General features: G+C 46.4%; 1 long non-coding RNA gene across 1 annotated transcript; it reads left to right on the plus strand.

Moving 5' to 3' along the window:
- Positions 1-6,668: 6,668 nt before the first annotated feature.
- LOC138576206 (uncharacterized) lies at positions 6,669-12,447 on the plus strand. Its single transcript, XR_011303960.1, has 2 exons — positions 6,669-6,803; positions 7,764-12,447. It is a non-coding gene; the product is annotated as an uncharacterized lncRNA (long non-coding RNA).
- Positions 12,448-21,480: the final 9,033 nt, after the last annotated feature.

The raw sequence follows: 21,480 nt of genomic DNA on the forward strand, positions 1-21,480 counted from the left end.
TTGGGAGTGAACCTTTTTCTTTAACAATACTGGTGCCGTTAGACATCAGATTCTCGCTGCTCTGCGGTTAAGTGCAGAGGCCGGCAGGTGCACTTCCCAGTGATCCCCGTAGGTCAAAGAGAGAAAACATCATCAGGGGTGAACAGGCCAGAGTGCCCGGGGGTCCAAGGAGTGTGGCTAAAGCAAGCACGGAAAAAAGAGCCGACCGAAAAATTGTGGGTTGGTGAACACAGGTAATGGTGTCAATGTACGTTCATGTCTTGTATAGTAGAGTCTGAAACAGGGGGTTGATGTTGGTCTCTGGAATCTAGAAAAACTAATTTGGAAAATCTGAAATGAGGTGTGATTACCCGAGGATACAGGAGGGAAAGTACCCTACATGTAGGACTATTTATCTGAATAAGGAAATAATGAAATTGGTTGGCCACTGCAGTTTAATCCATGGTCCCTACTGACGTAAGTGAATATAAGACTGCAGTTCTGGTCAAAGTAGTGTAGGAGTGATCAGGGATTAGGGCGAATGTTTTTTGGATGAGTGCAAAGAAAATATTTTGGATGAGAACCCCATGATTGCCTTGGCTTAACCCATACCTCGTTACTGGAAACCCTAAATGTGCAATTTAGCTGCTATCCTGCTTTTTATTTCACATTCTTCTCTATCTAGTATAGGAGCTGTAATAGGATGTTTCTCTACGGATTATGCTTTGTCTCTGACTCTTACCCATGTGTGTCTCCGAAAAGCTGCCTACCACTCTGCATTGTGGGGAGCTTAAGGGGGGGGATATACGCTGTGCATCAGAAGTCATCCAAATCTGACAACACCTGTGGGTGTTTCTGACGTTTTTGTACTGGGGAGGAACGGAGGTTGAGTGTGATACCGGAGCCTCTGCATAGACGAGACAGAGTGGTTAAACTGATGAGCCGTGCTCACGTTGCCAGCCATGGGAGTCGATAGCGTCCCTATGCAGACGGAGTTAGGAATGGAGCTGGATCCTTAATAAACCATATCTTGTCTTACCCAGAGAGAATGGGTTCAGGGCAGCCTAGACAAGTGCCACTTCCCCCTAAGGGAGGTCCAGCACACTTCGTGTTTACTCCCTACTCGCCAAAAGCATGGAAGTATCTGGATCAATGCCACGAACATACACAGAGTGAGTCACCTAGACACTTTCCCCAGGAAGGCACATTTGATTTAGACAGGATAAAAAATGTGTGTAAGATGCTAGAGAAGACAGGTGCACGTATACACCAACGCCAATGAGACAGTTATCTCGACTGGTATAACAGAACTTATAAAAGACAGACTGAATCTACGACTCAGGCATTGAAAAACAATCAAGAGAAGCTCCAGGAGCAAGTAAAAGCTTTGAAAACGATTATATCCTGCACTCCAAGGGAATCCCCTGATAAAGCAAAGTCCTGAAGATATTTTGGACACATTTAATACAGCTACTCTTAATGAAATAAATGACAGGCGATTGGCTAGTCTGGACTTTTCTGAATCGCCAACATATAATTAGTCTACCCTAATGCATCCTATGGAAGGTCCCTTTACTCCTGAAATACTAGCCCAGATTTCTAGACTATTCGTCCCATCCTCAGGCAATTTTGAAGGGTTTCCAATCACAACACTTAATACCTGTGTGGGTACATTCCCGCTCAGACAGCTCCCAGGAGGGGGAGATACCCTAGTGATGATACATGCCCCATGGAGTGCTACTGATTTGTTTAACATTGTTCAAAGGTTTCCAAAGATACAAGAAACCATGTTAAGTTCCAGGAGGAATTGAAGGTTGTTATTGACTGTTATCACCCACTTGTGCTCATCTGAATCAGTTGTTACGAGCAGTACTGCCCACAGATACATTAACTTTGCTTAAAGTACACACAAATTGGACAGTGGAAGAACTGGTTTCCGCTAGGGAGTTGAAAGCATTTACTGAGAAGCTGGTGCAAGCTATTACTCAAATTTATCCTCGAAAGACAGACTGGTCAAAGATCAATGCATGCAAGTAATCGAAGGGAGAAAAACAGCGGACTATCTTGAACGTTTAAAGAGATGTTTTGAACAGTATTCTGGGATTGTGGATGAGGCGCTGTTAGCACTGAAAGTAGTGGTGACCCAGTTTGTGATGGGAATGCAACAGAAAGTGTCTTATGAAATTAAGGCAGTGTTGATAAGATGGGAAGTGTGACGAACCAAGGGAATTTGTCCCTTCTGCCCAAAGAGAAAGCCCCCCCGAGGCTAGGGATATGAGCCCGCTCCACAACACCCTTGAGGTAAGCGGTAGCTCACCAGGACCGAGTCCCCTTCTCGGGACAAGGACTATTGTTCCTCTTAGGAACTCCCAAATTCGTTATGGCCTACTTAGGAATATTGGAAAACATAAAGGGCATACAATGTAAGAATTGGGAAAAAGATGTTACCATTCATTATTTATAGAAAATAAATATGTGCCTCTTTAAATAAAAATTCTAATTTAAACGGGATGAAGAAGTTGAAGTGGAAGCAGGTGCATCAGTCATCTGAGACAAAGATCCACGTATGTCAGCCAGGGAAGCGCCAGGCAGATGCAACACCTGAGATAGGTGAAGACTCTACAGCCGGCATAACCTGGGAGTTTGAAAAGAGGAACCAGGGCACGGAGCGTCCAGCGAGAAGCAAGGGGAGAGAAGGCAGTTGTGGTGTCGTGATCACGGAAACCAGATAGTGGACTAAGGGCCCTTCAAACAGTGTCGAAACCATTAGGTGAAGCCCACCGCCTACCAGATGTTTATCCGAGGATCTGAAAAGCCATATTGGGAAAGAATATAGATATTGAGATGCTGAAGTGAAGCGAGACCACAAGAGAATGAAGAAACCAGCATACCCAGAGCGGAAAAAGGCCCCAGTGATGTTATCCCAGGCAAATACAGGCAACAAGAAAATTGGGAGACCTTGGAGGATTGAGAGTAATCATTATGGGACTATTCATACTCGTCTCAGTGATATAAACAAGAGAATAAAAAAACAGAAGAATAAGAGAGATTTGAGTAATTGTTACAGGACCATTCATACTCGTCCCAGTAATATATAAGAGAGAATAAGAAAACAGAAGGATAATGACAAAAGAGATTTGAGGGATCATTACGGGACCATCCACACTTTCCCCAATAATAAAAACAGGAGAATAAGAAAAAGAATGATGACAAGAGAAATGAGTAATCATTAGGGGACCGTTCATACTCATCCCAGTAGTATAACAGGCAGAGTAACGAATTAGAATGATAATAAAAACCAGAATACTAGAACTATTGGAAAAAATACTATATTCAAAATGCAAACACCTGACGAGAGAACCAGTGTTTAGTGAGAGATTTATAAATGCAATAGAGACTATAAAACTCAGCAGAACTGAGAGAAACATGCCTTGTAAAAAAGGCAACCATGAATATTTATCAAAGTCTGGATAAACTGAAACGACAGACTATTTTACTCAAGCAAGGAGATATAAAGAGAGAAACTCAGAGATTGGGTATCAATACCCTGGGAAAAGGGGAAACCCCCCATATAAGTACTGAGTAAATATTCAAGACCCAAGAATCCAATTTCTAACAAAAGGAAGGATTGTAATACAGCCCTGAAAGAACAATATGAACCGATAAAAGGAGTCACAAGGGAATACTTAAAAATATTGTACTAGAGAAACAAAAGAAGAAGAAACTTACAAGAAAGAAGCTCCAGTAGAGAAGTCTTTCTCCTACCCTTACTTGTTAGAATAGTGGTAGGGCCAGTTAGGTTTAGTTTGGACAGTGGACACTTTTCTTGTGGACATTCACTGATGACTGACACACATCTTAGTTTGGAAGGAAACATCCCTTGGAAATAGGGACAGTTAGGCATTTTGTTTGTTCTTTAACAAAACCAACACTGAAAGGGTCACAAAGAATTAATGTCCTCCTTCTGATCCACCACATAAGGAAAAGGATTAGTGGAAGTTGTGTTGGCCGCACAGCACTTTCATGAAAAGGTTGAGGCACAAACCGAAACTACTAAAGTCAAGTTAATGGCATTGCAAATACAGAGTTTGCAACCTCCCCATGAAAGGGGAGGGTGCTGCCCCGCAATGGGTGGTCTAGGGTGGCGACACGAGAAAGGTAGTAAACCAACGCAAGTAGTGGCCAATGCAACTACTGTAAAGGGTTCTATTGTAAAGAGTTTGGGCGCGCTATAAATAATATATATCATATCACTGGAAAGCCGAGTGTCCATATCGGCCTCAGCATCCCGCCTCCAGCGCCCTGCTATCGACCGATGATGAGAATTGCCAAGGGGTCCCTGAACTTGTTGTACTGCTTATTTGGATTGATCATACTGCCCCGTATGTTGACTGTATTGTTGCAGGTCAGAAAATGTCAGGTTGACACAGGAGCATCTCGCTCCACTTTAAAAGCTCTGAATTTTCACAAATGATGCATTCTACTGAGGTTGTTAACGTGGTAGGCATAGAAGGGACTACATTACCTCATCCTGTATCCACTCCGCTTAAAGTTACAATAGTACCCTTTACCAATCAACATGCTTATTTGTGGACCCATTGATCCCCAGTGAATTGGTTTGGATTATACTTGTTATGTAAACTGAGCAGTTCCATTTACTGTTCTCCAGTTGGTGTGTATCTTGACATTCCAGCTCACAAGGAGCACAAGGTGCTGGCAGTATTACGGGAGATTACTCATTTGGACTCTGAGGACTGGCCTGCCAACTCCTATCCACATCAGGGGTTGTTAGACCGGGTCCCAATCAAATTATGGCCAACCCATACAAATCATACTGCATATATCATCAATTCTGAGCCAGTTAAAATTACCCTGAACCCTGCCCAGCCCTTGCCCTGAGTAGTGCAGTATCCCGTTTCCCAAACGCCTGAAGAGGGTATTCATCGTGTGATAGAATTCCTTCTACAGCAAGGTATTATTGTCCCAACTTGCAGCCCCTTTAATACTCCTATTTTGCCTACTAAGGAACCAGGTACAGAGGTTTATAGTTTTATTCAGGATCTGCATGCAGTTAATGCTGCAGTGATGCCGGCTTTTCCAGTTGTCCCCAACCCATATATATTCTTGTCATGTACTCAGTATACAGCCAAATATTTTACTGTTGTGAATTTGTGTTCAGCATTTTTCCCTATACCTATACACCCTGACAGTCAGTATCTTTTCTCATTCACCCATAAATCAACTCATACACGTTCAAGAGGCTTCCAAACGAGTACATGGAAAGCCCTAACGTTGGTCTCCCAAATTTTGAAGAAAGACCTTGATTCTGTACAGTTTTCAGGAGGGTCAACGCTGAAGCAATATGTAGATTGGCTCCTAGCTCTCCCCTCCCTGGAACCATGCGATGAAGACACAATGGTTCTGTTGACAGCACTTATTGAAAAAGGTCACAAGGCTTCTATAGAGAAATTACAGTTATATCTGCCCCGGGTGTGGTATCGGGGCCATGAGATTTCTGCAGGGGAAAGCACTTCTCCCAGGATCAAAATTCAGCGATCCCAATGGTCCCTAGGCCCAAACCAAGAAGCAGATGAGAGGGTTTCTATGGATGGTAAGTTTCTATAGGCAATGGGTCCTGGTTTATGTGTCCATAGTTAAGCCCCTCTAAAACCTCACACATGATTTGATCCCAGAACCCCTGCTATGGACTCAGGAAGCCAGAAATGCCTTTGTCACATTAAGCAGGCGCTCACAATGGCTTCTGCTTTAGGTCGGCCAGATTATAGCAAACCCTCCGTCTTGTTTTGTGACAAATATAAGGGGGTTTGCTCAAGGTGTGTTGGCTCACTTACACAGTGACAAGCATCGGCCTGTATCTTATGAAAGTATAGCGTTAGGCCCCAAACCCACACGGCTTATGCACTATTGGTGGAGAAAACAGACTCCCTTGCACAGTGCCATCCCATGACAGTTTCTGCTTCTCATGAGGTATTTTCACTGTCACTTGTGTCAAATTTCTGCCTTACACATTATGAGAAATTGCTCAGCTCTGCTGCCAATGTCACCCTAAATAGTAGTTCAATTCTAAACACTGCTTCACTGTTATCTACACCAGAGGAAGGGTCGCCCCATGACTGTCAGTTTGTTGCAGAAACACTTTCGTTTCCCCAGGTAGACTTGTCTCATGTATCCTTGCTTAATCCTGATCGTATTCTTTTTGTGGACTTATCATGCATCCCTGTGCTGGAAACGGGAATTGTTTTCAGGGTGTTCTGTATCTACCCCCCACGCTGTAGTAGAAGCATTCCAGTTACCTGTGGTTTAGCCAGCTGAAGATGCCGAGCTCGTGGCTCTCACCCACACATGTCCTCTGGCACCGGGTAGATCAGCCACAAGCTATACCGATTTCAAGTACGCCCATGGGGTGGTACACAACTTCAGAGTTTTGTGGCAGCAGCAGGGATATTTAACGTCCACAGGTACCCCAATCCTAAATGGAAAATGTGTGTCAGCATTATGAGAGGCATGGTTACTCCCCGCAGCAGTAGCTACCGTGAAGTGTAAAAGGCATGATCACTCACAGTCATTTATAGCTAATGGAAATGATTTGGCCAATGGTGCAGCTCGTTCAGTGGCTTCAGAGGGCCTCCTAATGAATGTCTTGTTTGTGTTGTATTTCCACAGTCATCTATACCTTCCATGGCCAGTCTGACAATACTCAAAGATCAAGCCCCTGAAGATAAGGTGACGTAGATGCGACGTAAGTGTAGACTGGGAGGAGATGCCCTGTGGAGTTCCCCAGATGCCCGCTGGTGGCACCCAAGGTACTTCTCCCCTACTTAGTGCATGAAGCGCACATTGTGGCCCATTCAGGAAAAAATGCCATGATTGTACAGTTACGAGATTGGATGGCTTCTGGGTTAGCCATTATGGCTCAGTACCTTTGCGAGAATTGTATTATATGTTTAACTGAAAATGTTGGGAATGCGGTGCCTACGAAGCTGTCGGAACGGCTTTTACCAGATGGTCCATTTTTACACGTGCAGACAGACTTCATCCAGCTCCCCATGTGCATGTCATATCTGTATTGTCTGGTCGTAGTGGATGTGTTTTCTGGGTGGGTGGAGGGCTAACCTTGTAGGAAAGCAGACAGACACTGTGGCCAAGTATTTGTTAGGCGACTTTGTACCTTGGTTTGGATTTCCTTTATGTATAGATAGCGACCAAGGTACCCACTTTATGGACGAGCTTATCAGGGAGCTATGTAAAGCCTTAGGGATAAGACATGTCATACTCGTTCCAGCGCACATGTAGAATGCTGAAATGGATACCTCAAGTTGAGGATGTCTAAAGTGTGTAAGGAGGCGCTGTTCCACTAACCCCGCCTCACCTGTATTCTCACCACTGTAATTATGGAAATAACAGCAAATGTATGAAAAAACGTGTCTATGCTAATCTGTATATCTGTATATTCACCATGTATGCCTGTAACAAGTAAGACTTCTTAGCACCACGATGCCCCCGGGCAGATGTGCGCTCTACAAATCCAAATAAATAAAATAAATAAATAAATAGCCCCCTGCTCAGTCCCTGGTTTTATTTGCTATGAGAAACAATCTTTAGCGTAAACATAGGTTGTCAGCTCACAGGATTCATACTGGTCGAACTACGAGAATGGAAACTGCACACCCAGCAGTCCTCCATATGCAAAGTCTATCACCAGAGGATGACACCTTGATGAAATATTGTTGCACGTTAATTAAAACTTTTCGCTTCATTCTCAGGTTCGTGAAGCTCTGCCAGAACTGGCTACAGAACTCTGCCACTCTCTGTGCCCATGACACTGGGTCCTGGTAAAAGTCCATCAGAGAAAGTCTGCACTTTAGCCGAGGTGGCGTGGGCATTCAAAAGTTTTGTTAACCGCCAACTCAGAAGTGAAGTGCGCCAGCATTCTGACCTGGATTTAAGTGGCAGATTTCTGCAAGGTCATCGCACCCGCTGATTACATCACCTCTCCAGTCACTGAACTGCCGCAGACTGGCTCTAGATCGCCCATGATCCCCCATGACCCCACTGCCAGTGATGCAGCCAAATGTGCACCATTGTCAAATATTTCCAGGGTTGAATCTTTTTTATGCAGTAAGGTCTCGGAGGATGCGGTTGATATGGCTCCTCCGGCAGGCAGTCAAGGTCCAGGAAGGAACGACACAGAGCCAGTTTCCTCTAATGGCATAACATCTCCAGCGGTCACTTGTGCTGGACCTCACCACGCAACCATCCAGAGGTACATACCGAGATCCCATGGGAAGATATCCAAGAGGATATCCAAGAGCCAGTACATTTGATCAAAGTGACAACTGGTCGAGTTACTCACCTCTGGATTTGTCTCTCCAAAACAATGAGTCTCTCTGAGGAGGTGGGGCAATGGCGGAGAGCAGGCACCACTGCTGCAAAGTCTCCATCGTCTTCAGGATATGGACCTCGCTGCTGTCATGTATTAGACATGCTTTTCATTACCGTGACTCTGATATTTGTTTGGCTCTGGCATTATCGTTGGTTGCAGTTTGGATTGGTAGGTGGATCTGACAACCAGTGAGGGGAAGTAATGCAGTATTTGAGATTACATTAATGAAAGAAAATGCAAAGAAAACCTAAGTAAGCCTACTCCACCAGGGAGTTCCCTACCTAGTCTAGGTTCTGAAGGAAAATCTCCTAGCATATACAAAAGTGACCCTCACACTAAACAACAAAACCTTCAAACTAAATTATAAACAACACAAATAATTCATTACCAAATAGTAAGTGTCTTGGAAGACTCCTTTCCCAGGAATGTTCAAAGTCAATCTCACACGAAGAAAAGTAGTCTCAAACCCATTCTTGAAAGTTCCAAAAGAAACAAAAGTTCACCCAAACGAAAATCCATTGGTAACAGTTCTTTCCAATTTCCACAAAGAAAACAGCACCAATGGTAATTCTGGATACCCACATTCCTGGATAGACTTGCACAGTTCAAAACAAGTGTGACACTTCTGCTTCAACAGCTGTCCATCTTTTTATAACTTCTGCAGCATCTTTGGAATACCTTGTCATGTTTCTGCTAAGGGGGTTGATTATCTCTTGACAAATCCCTTCTGCTAATTGCATTGTGAAAGCAGGCTCCTGTGCTTCACAGTGTACTACTGCGTCAACCACGTTCAATATAAATGTTCTCTAACAATATTACAGACAATCACTGTTTTTTTAGCTCTGCTGCAACTTGGTTCTTTGAAAACGTATTAGGCAACTTAAAGACAATACTCTTCGACCTCTACAGGTAGGCAAGGCCCTAAACCTCCCTATGGCATAAGAAAGGGGGAGCCTCTTTGCCTCTTCTGTTTGTCTTACAGCTACGACTAGATTCTGCCTTGGCTTCGAGACTGCTTCTCTATCTCAGCTTCAACAGTCTCAGCTTTACAGTTTGTTGATCAGTTCTTTTAACTGTGGGATGGATTAACCCACTCTGCTCTGCCCTGCGACATCCCTGTGTCCTGATGGTGCCAGGATGATCAAAATGTCTGCAAAACCTCCATGCGCGCCAATACCTATGGAAATTGCGCTCTATAAAGCACAAAAAGATGGCTGCCAAATCTACCATGCATGTTGTCAGTGGTGGAATGGAGACCGCACTTCTGAAACATGTCATTGGGCTGCCCAACCAGTAAAAATGGAGCCTGCATGAAAAGCAGTGCTTGCTGAAGGAAATCCGGAATCTTGTTCTTAAATCCCTTTTTCTTGGTTACTGAAACTACAGAATGCCGGTCCAAACACAATAAAACATCCAATATCCTTGCTGGGTGTTACCAGCCACTTCATTTAAGAAATTATTACGAACATAACATGTCATAAAAAGCGGAATCTGTCATCAAAATATCCACAGCAAAAAGGTGCCTGTCTGTGAAATAGGTCAAAATATGGGCGCAGTACCAGCGGCCACCTGTATGACAGCTGTAAGTAGTTGCATCAGAAGTTTAAACTTGTGCAATTGAAATCAAATGTCTGGAAACTAAGTGACCTGTTATTAAGAGGAACCTAGGTTGTAACTATTTAATTTCCATGGTTTAGAAGCTGGAATAAGAATTCTAGCTGCTTGTTTGAAACTTGCAATTTTTGTTTTAAACCAAGAAAAATGTAATAAAATGACTTTGAATTTAAGCTGAACTCAAAGCCACCAAACCAGATCCCCAGCTCCCCCCAAAAAAGGCATCTCCCTTCTGCTTCCCACCCAGGCCAGGAAATCACACCTTTGTGAGAATTAGATCAGGGGAGGAGCACTGGGGCTGCTCTGGGAAGGGGACAATGGACTGTCTCTGGCTGAAAGGATATGCAGATTGTGAAGTGTCAAACATGGCCTCTTCCAGAAGGAAGGGGGTGGATTGCTTCAGACCTGCCAGGAGAAAAAGGAGGCAGGGACAGACAACTTTTGTTGATTCTCAATGGACAGAAAGTATATTTCTAAAAAGACTGATAGTTGACTGTGGACAATTGTAAACAAATATGTAAACCTAAATTTTTGCTGCACATGTTAAGAGGAGCCAAAACTCGGTGTATGTTCTGGGACGCAACTGTAGAAATTGTAGTTTTACACCAAATGTAATTATGTCAAAAGCATGAAACTTCACATGCTTATGCCCATATACAATATGCACATGTGTACACATTTTTGGACAAACTAGATATTGTGTCCCGGACAAAAAGTGCAAAATTCTGTCAAATCCAGACCCAAGATCCTACCGCGACGGGGCTTGGAAGAGCCTTTGCTCCACAAAATATGTGATCGAGATATGTTATTGTTATAAAGTTTGTAAAATTGTAAATATGTATTACACTAAAAGTAGATTTTGTGTTCAAAAGCCAAGGGGAGGATTCCATGACTCATAAAACCACATCATCATGGTGACACCCTGTTTTCTCCTCCAATCAAGGGAGAGAGCAGACTCTAGCCAATAGCCTACCTAGGGGGAGCGCTTAGGATAATTCAGCATACACACCCCTTTATCAAATGCATAAATAGAGACAGCTGAGGACTTAGAAAAACACACAGATCCACCCACCATCCCGATCTTGGCGAAGCACCCTGAAGGAGAACTATCCATATTCCAGACTCCAGACTCCAGAAACTTTGCAAGCAGAAAGGCTCATTGCATAGCTGAACCACTTTCAGCTGGGCCTTAACTTCCAGAACCCATCCCACAAACTTAAAGGGGAAACAAAAGAAGCAGTCAGGCTGTGCTGTACTGCTTGCCTGCTAAATAATTATCTTCAGAGCCAGAAGGGCAGATTAAACCCAGTCTTGTGCCATGGCGTGCTGTGACCAGAGAGCCATTGCAGATCCAGTCCAGTCCTACCGTATGGTGACCAGAGCGCCTTGCTGATTGTAGACCAGAGCGCCTTGCTTTCCAGTCCGATGTGCCCAGCAGAATCCTAGAATCCCTGACCTGAATCCCCGACGGTTCAACCTATTTAGTGAGTATCCATAGATAGGACTGTGCCACTATCATATATACTGTCCATAGTAATCCCTATCTAAATCCATCCTATCTTATCTTTAGAAACCTGCATTGTTAGAAATCGTTTTGAATTGCCTGAAATTTCCAACTCATCCTGTATTCCGTCTGTACTAATATTGTTAAAATTAAGTTTGCGCTGATATATTGCATCTGAAGAAGGCAAGCGTCTCGGCTGGCAGTTGCCCTGATCAAGTGGCTGTGCTGTCGTGTAGCAATTGCTTCTTCATAGTCCATCCCTAGTGTAAAGAAATCCTGTTTGTCTTTTTAAAAGCTCATCCTTGTTTTACAATTTGCCTCTATCTGAAAAAAACGACCTCCATGAAATTGTCCATAACTTCTTCAATTTTCATACTAGAAATGAAATTTAATTGTCTGCTAGTAGCTAACATCCTAAGCTATCCAGAAACCCAAATCCCTATAGTTCTCCCGCGATGGCGATTTCCACACACGGAAAAGTTTGCAGTGAATTTTCATTTTGCCAAAATCTATAACGTGTAAAATAGCTTTTCATTGCACCCGACCTCAAAATTAAGTTTTCACATTGCTTATTACTCTCAGATTGTTGCTAGTGTTTGTCTGCAACCATACAAAGCGGCTCCCATTAGAATTTAAACAATTTCAGTGATTTAAACCAGATTTAGTGTTTTACCCCATCTGTTCAAAGCCAACTTTAAATCATTTTGACAGTTTGCCAATCAATTCTGTTTCTCTCTTGTGTTTTCTGGGGGGAAATTGGGATTGATATATTTGCTTGAATTCTGCATTTCTGAAACCTGTTCTCTCTCCTCCTGTCTCTCTACATTGCATATTGGGGAGTTGAAGGGTGTGCAGGGGGAAATAGTAACCACACTGCTATTTGATTTGAATATACACTGTTTTTGCTCATTACTCCTTGTGATTAAAGAGATTGCTAAGTGTGATATCACCGCATCAGTGATTATTGTATGCCCATTAAAAATAGTGTGGTTATATTGTGAAATACATAAATAAATATTTTAACTTTGCAAACCAGGCTGATTCCTAGTTCAGTGTCACCGGGGGGAGGAGGGGCGGTTTCAAAGAGAGGGGCGTGATATAAGTGGTACATCCTTCAGAATAAAAGAACTTATAGACACAAATAATTAAATAAGGATTTCAGTTGTGCATTACACGCTAGGCATTGACTTAGGTGAAGTGCCAGATTGAAATCACTTACATAACAAGCACCGAGCTCCCTTCCCCACCTTTATGTACATCCTCTTGTTTCCAGTAGTTATCCCAAAGCTGTATTGTCACTCTTCTAGCCTTGTCCTTGTCACTTCCTTGCGAACTGCCAGCCTTGTGCTCTTCTCCTTCTGCTACTACTGCCAACCTTCCAGCGCCATCTCCTTCCTTCTGCTCCTTCCTGCTACAGCCTTTTATGCCTCTCAGGTGGGCCAATTGACTTCAGGTACAGGCCCTTAATGTTAATTGCCTGACCCGGGCAAAGGCACTTAGGCATATTTGCCTGTCCTTTACTTCTGCATGCCTCCTCAGCCCTCTTCTTCATCACAGTCCCCGAGGGATTCTGGGACACGTAGGTCATTTTAAAGAAATCTGTTTTTTCACTTCTTTAATTTGGCAACAGGCCATCAGAAGGGAGGGGTTATACGGAAAGTTAAAAAGGGGTTCCTCCCAGTCTTCCCGGTCTGATTCCCCCCACATGTGAATCTCCCACAGTGCACCATCCCCAGGGTTGGGATCAGAGAGCGCCTGACTTTCCCTGGCCACATGAGAAGTGTCCCAGACCATGTTCTGGGGGGAATCCCATTGGATTCTCCACACCACCATAATGTTTCGACCTTAGGCTACCAATTTAGAACTTGCTTCAAGTTCTAAATTGGTAGCCTAGTAACACCACTTGTTACTCCATCAATTGATGAATTCAGAAGAATAAAATCAGAAAATATAACCATGATCCTTGTGGACCTATACTCTTCATGTACCTGAACTGGAAACAAAGGAGGAAACCTTTATATACATCTCCCATGACAAACTAGGAAAGGAACTTTGTCTGCAACCCACAAACTATTGTCCCGAAGATGTTGCTTAAAGCACAAAGAGGACCATCGACAAATACCACCAATGGCACAATGTTGTACTATATCTCTGTTAGCATAAATGTTGTCAGAGTATTGATACATATGCATTTTATGGTTACTTTCGAAACAGGCTTTTTGAACATGTCACGAGATGGAAAGGCCTTCAGCCAAGCCCTACATACACAGTTTAAACACATATTTGCACCTCTCCTGGAAGTATGCGTGCATCTTTAATGTGACCAACTGTTGGGTGTATGCTCACTTGCTTCAGGATTTGTCATCCAGATTCCCTACTGCACCAATCCTCTTTCAGTGGGGAATCTATGATTGGTTCTAGAGTTGATCTCTCAGGTGCAAGGCTCAAAACCATGTAGAGATGATCAGTCCCCATTGGGATTCAAGGGTACTCAATATTTCCCTGAGACGAACTTGGTACGCCAAAAACTTGCGTCGCTTTACCTATCATCTCCAGCAGTGGATTTGCTATGTTATACTCACCAAGGGTCTGTGTTCATGAGAACCAGCAAATGGCAGTATTACCTGTCCACCAACACTAGTGTGGTAATTAATAATGTTACATTTGCCTTTGACCTGAATTTCACATTTCCTCAGGCTGGCTATGCTACTTATCCCAGGATGTATTTCATCTGTGGAGATAAAGCATATCCATTGTTACCCATCAATTGGGGAGGAAGTTGCTACATGGGATTTGTTCTTCCTGCAGTGCGTCACACATCTACATACCCCACACCAGCCCAGCCTAAGCGAAGACTTTGTTGCAGGTCACAGTTACCTGATACCGGTTTTAAGAATTAAAATAGAAATTGGTTAACACAGCTCTCATTGTTGGTGGAGGATATTGCCAATGCAACAGTCTCCTCCTTTTCTATGCTGTCCCAAGAACAGGTAGCCCTCCGGACCATGGTTCTTCAGAACCATATGGCGTTAGACATGGTTATGGCCGCACAGGGAGGGGTCTGTGAAGTCTTAATGAGCGAGTACTGCACTTTTATACCAGATTACGCAAGCAATATCTCTGAAATTCCTAATGTCTGACAAATTACTAACATTTGGCACACTGTAAGCTTCCTGCACACTAGGCATCCTGGTTCTTCGGGAACATGTATTGCAGGGAAACTGGGATCCCTGGGGGCATCTATCGGACAGATTCTGCTCATAGTTGTCATAATCTTGGGGCGGTATTGTGGTGGGCAAAAGCCATTTCTATCGTTTATGTAAAACCTGTGCTGATCTAGGCTCTTGCTTTCATAAGAAGAGTGGCACAGGAGAGTGAAAGTCATCATATCGCTAAGGCTCTTACCTGCCTCAAAGTGTATAGGAATCTTTAAGAAGTGTGGGCACCATGACTAACTGAATTATGAGAGGGTGACCCCACTGATAACACTGGGTTACATGAGAGCGCAGCTGGTGTCAAAGGTTGCTATAATGAGGCTTTGTTGTTTGCTAGCAGGATGAATTTAGTATGCAACCCTGATATGAAATTGCATTTATAATGTGTCTGTACACAAGTGTTTCTAGGCGCCACAAGACAAGGGAGGGAAGACCTAGGGAGGACAAGCGAAACAATCCTGCTAGGCCTTGTGTCATTCAGATTGTGGCAGTGCGACAGTGATAACTGCAGGGGGAAAGGAGAGAGTGAAGTGCAAGATAGAGGAAAAGTGGAAGTGTGATTAGGGCAGTATCGCTCTGAGTAAGTGCAGCCAGGCCAACGCAGCTCTCATTAAGTGCAGGGAGGCAGGGGGCTGTAGGCGTAACAGTTACAGACCCTTAGTGCATGGTAGGCCAGGAGGCATGCAAAAGAAGACTGGTTGTGTAGGAGCCTGGTACCCAGTGAGCCACTGAGGGAACAAAGCAACTAGTCAGCGCAGCAAACAGATAAATTAGAAAGGGAGCGAGAGAGAGAAGGCAGAGGAGAAAAGGAGGGTCTTTAGCTGCTTCTGGAACCTCTGGTGGTCTGACTGAAGTCTGAGCATGGCAGGGAAGCTGTTCCAGTGGGAGGCACCTGCAGAGTAGAGAGATCTACTCCTACTCTCTCCCTGGAGAAGTGTCTGACCCTCAGAGAGTTGGATGTAGCAGAGTGAAGGGCTCTAGAAGGAAGGTATTTCAGAAGAGAGTTGGATTTAGTGCGAGCCCTGGCTCCAGAAAGCCTTGTGGACGATGCAGAGGGTCTTGAACTTGATCCTTGCAGCCGCTGGGAGCCAGCAGAGAGATTTCAGGGCTGGAGAGATGTTGTCTCTGGGCTTGAAGCCAAGGATAAGTCTTGCAGTCCTGTTCTGGATTAGTTGCAGGGGTGAAGAGTAAAGGTAGGCAGATTGAGAAAGAGGCTGTTGAAGTAGTGCAGCCTGGAGTGAACCAGGGCTCTGGAGACAGTGAGCTTCTGGGGTAAAGTGAGAAAAGGTCGAATATTTCTGAGGAGGTGCAGCTGGAAATGGGCCTTTTTGGCACAGTCTGTGATGTGAGGAGAGGAGGAGAGAGGTGAGTCGAAGAGGACACCACAGTTTCTTTCCTCGCAGGAAAACGAGGCTAGGGGGCCCAAGTAGAGCGGCCATAGTGAGAGAGGGAAAGCGGGAGCAGGGGTCCCAATGAGAACAATCTCTGTCTTACTGGCATTAAGGCAAAGATCGTTGAGGTGCACCAATCCTGAATTGCAGAAAGACAGTCCGGAATGAGCGAGGGAGGAGAGGCTGAGGGAGGCCTGAAGGAGAGCCGAGTGTCATCTGCATAACACTAAACGTTAGAAGAGAAGGTGATTAGGTGGGCCGAAGGGGCTTGATAGACATTGAAGAGCCAGGGAGAGAGGATATAGCCCTGGAGGATACCACATGTGGAGAAAAAGGTGGTAGAGAGAAAGAACCAAAGTTGGACCTGGGAGGGACTGTCCAGGAGAAAGGAGGTCAGCCACACCACGGCTTGATCCATGATGCCCAGGTTCACACAGAGTTTGTTATTCAGGGTGGGGTGGTTGATCATGTCAAAACCAGAAGAAAGGTCAAGGAGGATGAGAACAGAGGGAGAGCTTGAGTCGAGGCTAGAGAGCAGATCTTCACAGGTGTTCAGGACAGCAGTTTCCGTGCCTCTGGCTGCTCTGAAGCTAGACTGATGGTCATGGAGGCAGCTTCAGATTCAGATTCCAACAGATTCACTGTGGAGGGTAAGCTCAGACATTGCCAGCTTTTCCAGGAGTTTGCCCAGGAAAGCAGTGATAGAAATCACGCAATAGTTTGCCAGAAATGTAGGATCGGCAGAAGACTTTTTTAGGAGGGGGCGCACAAGGGAATGCTTGAGGGGTGAGGGGAAATATCCAGTGGTGAAAGAGGGATCGCAGAAATCGGCCAAGGCTGGAGCGAGGGTGGCAATGTGGTCCTTGATGGTTCTCAAGGAGCAGGAGAGCACCTGTTTAAATGACACTTTCATAGAACTGACTTGTCTAGAGACATCGTCAGGTGTTCTCAAAGATAAGGAGACAAAGGGCAGAGGAGAGGGAGAGGCGGTCAAAGGGGGTCAGAGAGAGAAAGAGGAAAGCGAGGACAGGATGTCCCGAGTTTTAGTGGTGAAATGAGAGACCAGAGCCATGCAGAGTGCTTGGCATGGAACACGAGAGGTGGAAAAATGCAGTAGGATTGGCCAGTTCCTTGCAGATTTTAAAGATTTGGCCATATTGTTAGAGGTTGCAGAGACGCAGGCTTGAATATGGCCCCTCCTCTTGGAGAGGACAGAGAGTCTTTATTGCCTTTGGAGCAGGCGGAAGGCCAGTTTGTCAGAGGATGCGCCCAAAGCCCTCCACTTCCTCTCAACCACCCTGCATTTGTGTTTCAGGGCACCGTGAGGTCGGAGTCATACCAGGAGTTGCACTTGGAGGTAGGCTTCAGGGGCAAGGATGTCCAGAGTGTTGGAAATAAAAAGATGCAGATTAGAGAGGGCTGTAATAGAGTGTGAGTCAGCCGCAAGAGTGGGAGGAGCTGAGAAAGTAGAGACAAAGGCATCCATTGACACTCGCTTTATGGGCCGGATGACAAAGAAGGAAGGTGGCAGTCCTGGGTACGCTTTGGTGGAGGGGCAAGAGGTTTTGTTGAGAGTAGTGTTGAGAGGGTAAGAGAGAGGGATGTCGGAGGAGATGATAACATTGACCTGTTGGCATCACCCCTTACACTGGCAAGCATGTTACATGTTGGGTATAAAGACACAGGCCTCAGAGGGAATTGGAACATTAAGAATTTGGTGTCTCGTGTTGTTGTTGGGTTCCTGCTGTCACTGCTTTCTACTAATAAAGGGTTCACCAATCCATCGGAGTCGTGAGTGATCCTTTTTCCTCAACATTCAAAGCACAACACAGAACACACCAAAACAACCCTAACATATTACCCAACAGGGCATTCTCATAGCTGTGCCACAGCACTTGCATTCAACTCACCCAAACACAATATTGTATGATTGGCCTTTCTTTTATACATGTGCCAATCATTACAGATGCATTACTGCTTGCAGAGACCACTTGTTCGCTGCGTGCAGAACAAATTTACCCACAGAGTAAGGCAAGATAACACATTCAAATAACCCACACATAGTACCTAACCAATAGAATCCTCATAACAGCATATATTGACTCCCTAAATAGTGACAAAATGTTATCCAATACATCAGGCAAGACAACAGCCAAACAGCTCACGCACATTACCTAAGAACAGGGAAATCTCAGAACTGCATTGGCCCCTCTAAAAGCACACCTGGCATACATTTTCATGTGCAAAAGAATGCATACAGAAAAACACAAAGGAGCACATGTACGAACATTTCATTCACCAAGTTCACCAATATAGGTATATGGACGTCTGTTGAACCATTGATATGAGTGGGCACCGCCACCTTGCTTTGGTATCTATTGCTGGAAATGTAATAATTGTATTTGGTGCACACCAGAACCAACACAGCATAATGTAGTTATGTAATCAATTTTTTGGAAATATTAAATTATCTGTGTCAAGAGTCTCTTTTTCATTTTCGAACAGTTATAGGATAGCTAAGAAAGGGGCAAAAATCACCCCCATAGCACAACCCTTTACTTGTAGGTGGAACGTCTGTTTGTATTTAAAGTAGTTATTTGAAAGTACAAGCTCATTAAGGTAATAAATAACTCCATTGGTATATCATATCGGAGAATGCTTTCATCTAGAACTTTTCAAATGCACTGTATTGCATCCTCTGCGGATGTTCATGTATAATGCTTGGATGTCTAAAGTGACTGATGTGGTATCTTCAATTTTAACTATGTGTTTAAACATAACCGTTTAAAGAAAAAAATCAATTGCTTTGCGGACAGGTTCTAAAATGGAACCACAACCTGAGACAATCACAGGCCGATTCATGGAATAATTAGCGCGGCGCAAGTGGCCAAAAACGTGCGAATCGCAGTGGAATAGCGAAAATCGCAGTGGAATAGCGAAAATCGCACGAAAAGCAGCGCACATCGATTCATGGAAGGCCGTGTGCGAGAAAACCATCGGACGTGCGATAAGAAAGTGCGCGGCGCACGTTGGCGCACAGGCCATCTAACGGCATGCGCCAGGTCACAGCGAAAATCGCACAGTCCACAGCGAAAATCGCACATAGCGCGGCGCACGCAACAAAAGTAGGCGGAACACGGGGCGTAACACTCGGAATGGGGAACAACTTGCCAAAATGTGGGCGTCACGGGGGAAGCACAGGGTAAAAGTGCGCAGAACGCCCACACGCTCGCCTACAACACGTATTCATGGAATAGAATAGGTCAAAAAAGCGCACGCTCAAACCAGCGCACAGGCACAAACACGACCGCCACAAGAAAGCAGGCGGTAGCGTCTCAGCGGCTGTAAGAAATGTGCGCCAAAAGGTGCGCCAACAAATAGCACCCATATACTGCCATGATGAATGTCCTATACTGTGGCCCTCCAGGACAAATGAGGTGCAAAGGGGTACCCACAAACACGGACACGCTGACAAAAAATACGTGTGCGCGGGAAGTCTCACACGCGATTTGGCCGGGTACGTGGATTTCAGGGGTGCGCGGGAAGGTCCACACGCGATTACAGCAGGGTACGTGTATTTCAGGGGTGCGCGGGAATTTCCACACGCGAATAGCCTGGCCGCGTGTATTTCAGGGGTGCGCGGGAAGTTCCACACGCGATTACAGCAGGGTACGTGTATTTCAGGGGTGCGCGGGAATTCCCACACGCGAATAGCCTGGCCGCGTGTATTTCAGGGGTGCGCGGGAAGTCCCACACGCGATTACAGCAGGGTACGTGTATTTCAGGGGTGCGCGGGAAGTTCCACACACGAATAGCCTGGCCGCGTGTATTTCAGGGATGCGCGGGAAGTTCCACACGCGAATAGGCTGGGCGCGTGTATTACAGGGGTGCGCGGGAAGTCCCACACGCGATTACAGCAGGGTACATGTATTTCAGGGGTCCGTGGGAAATTCCACACGCGAATAGCTTGGCCGCGTGTATTTCAGGGGTGCGCGGGAAGTCCCACACGCGATTACAGCAGGGTACGTGTATTTCAGGGGTGCGCGGGAAGTTCCACACGCGAATAGCCTGGCCGCGTGTATTTCAGGGGTGCGCGGGAAGTTCCACACGCGAATAGCCTGGGCGCGTGTATTTCAGGGGTGCGCGGGAATTTCCACACGCGAATAGGCTGGGCGCGTGTATTACAGGGGTGCGCGGGAAGTCCCACACGCGATTACAGCAGGGTATGTGTATTTCAGGGGTGCGCGGGAATTTCCACACGCGAATAGCCTGGCCGCGTGTATTTCAGGGGTGCGCGGGAATTATCACATGCGATTTGGCTTGGTACGTGTATTACAGGGGTGCGTGCGAAGTTACACACGCGATTAGGCTGGGTGGGTCCTGTCACCCTCGACGGCCCCTGCAGGCAGCCCACAAAACAGGGGACTACCCTGCACACCTGCTCATGTCTCCCACCACCCCCACCCCCCCAGTCACCAGGGGTACCCTCCACCAGGCCCCCACTCATGTCTCCCACCACCCCCACCCCCCAGCAGTGCAGGGGCAGCCTCCACCAGGCCCCCACTCATGTCTCCCACCACCCCCACCCCCAGCAGTGCAGGGGAAGCCTCCACCAGGCCCCCACTCATGTCTCCCACCACCCCCAGCCCCCACCATCCAGGGGCAGCCTCCACCAGGCCCCCACTCATGTCTCCCACCACCCCCACCCCCCAGCAGTGCAGGGGCAGCCTCCACCAGGCCCCCACTCATGTCTCCCACCACCCCCACCCCCCAGCAGTGCAGGGGCACCCTCCACCAGGCCCCCACTCATGTCTCCCACCACCCCCAGCCCCCACCATCCAGGGGCACCCTCTACCAGGCCCCCACTCATGTCTCCCACCACCCCCAGCCCCCAGCAGTGCAGGGGCAGCCTCCACCAGGCCCCCACTCATGTCTCCCACCACCCCCACCCCCCAGCAGTGCAGGGGCAGCCTCCACCAGGCCCCCACTCATGTCTCCCACCACCCCCAGCCCCCACCATCCAGGGGCAGCCTCCACCAGGCCCCCACTCATGTCTCCCACCACCCCCAGCCCCCAGCAGTGCAGGGGCAGCCTCCACCAGGCCCCCACTCATGTCTCCCACCACCCCCAGCCCCCACCATCCAGGGGCAGCCTCCACCAGGCCCCCACTCATGTCTCCCACCACCCCCAGCCCCCACCATCCAGGGGCACCCTCCACCAGGCCCCCACTCATGTCACCCACCACCCCCACCCCCCCCAGTCACCAGGGGCACCCTCCACCAGGCCCCCACTCATGTCCCCTATCACCCCCACCCCCCCGCCACCAGGGGCACCCTCCACCAGGCCCCCACTCATGTCCCCTATCACCCCCAC

This window comes from Ambystoma mexicanum, chromosome 1p (genome assembly GCF_040938575.1).
Source record: "Ambystoma mexicanum isolate Mex_15411 chromosome 1p, UKY_AmexF1_1, whole genome shotgun sequence".
NCBI lineage: Eukaryota > Metazoa > Chordata > Amphibia > Caudata > Ambystomatidae > Ambystoma > Ambystoma mexicanum.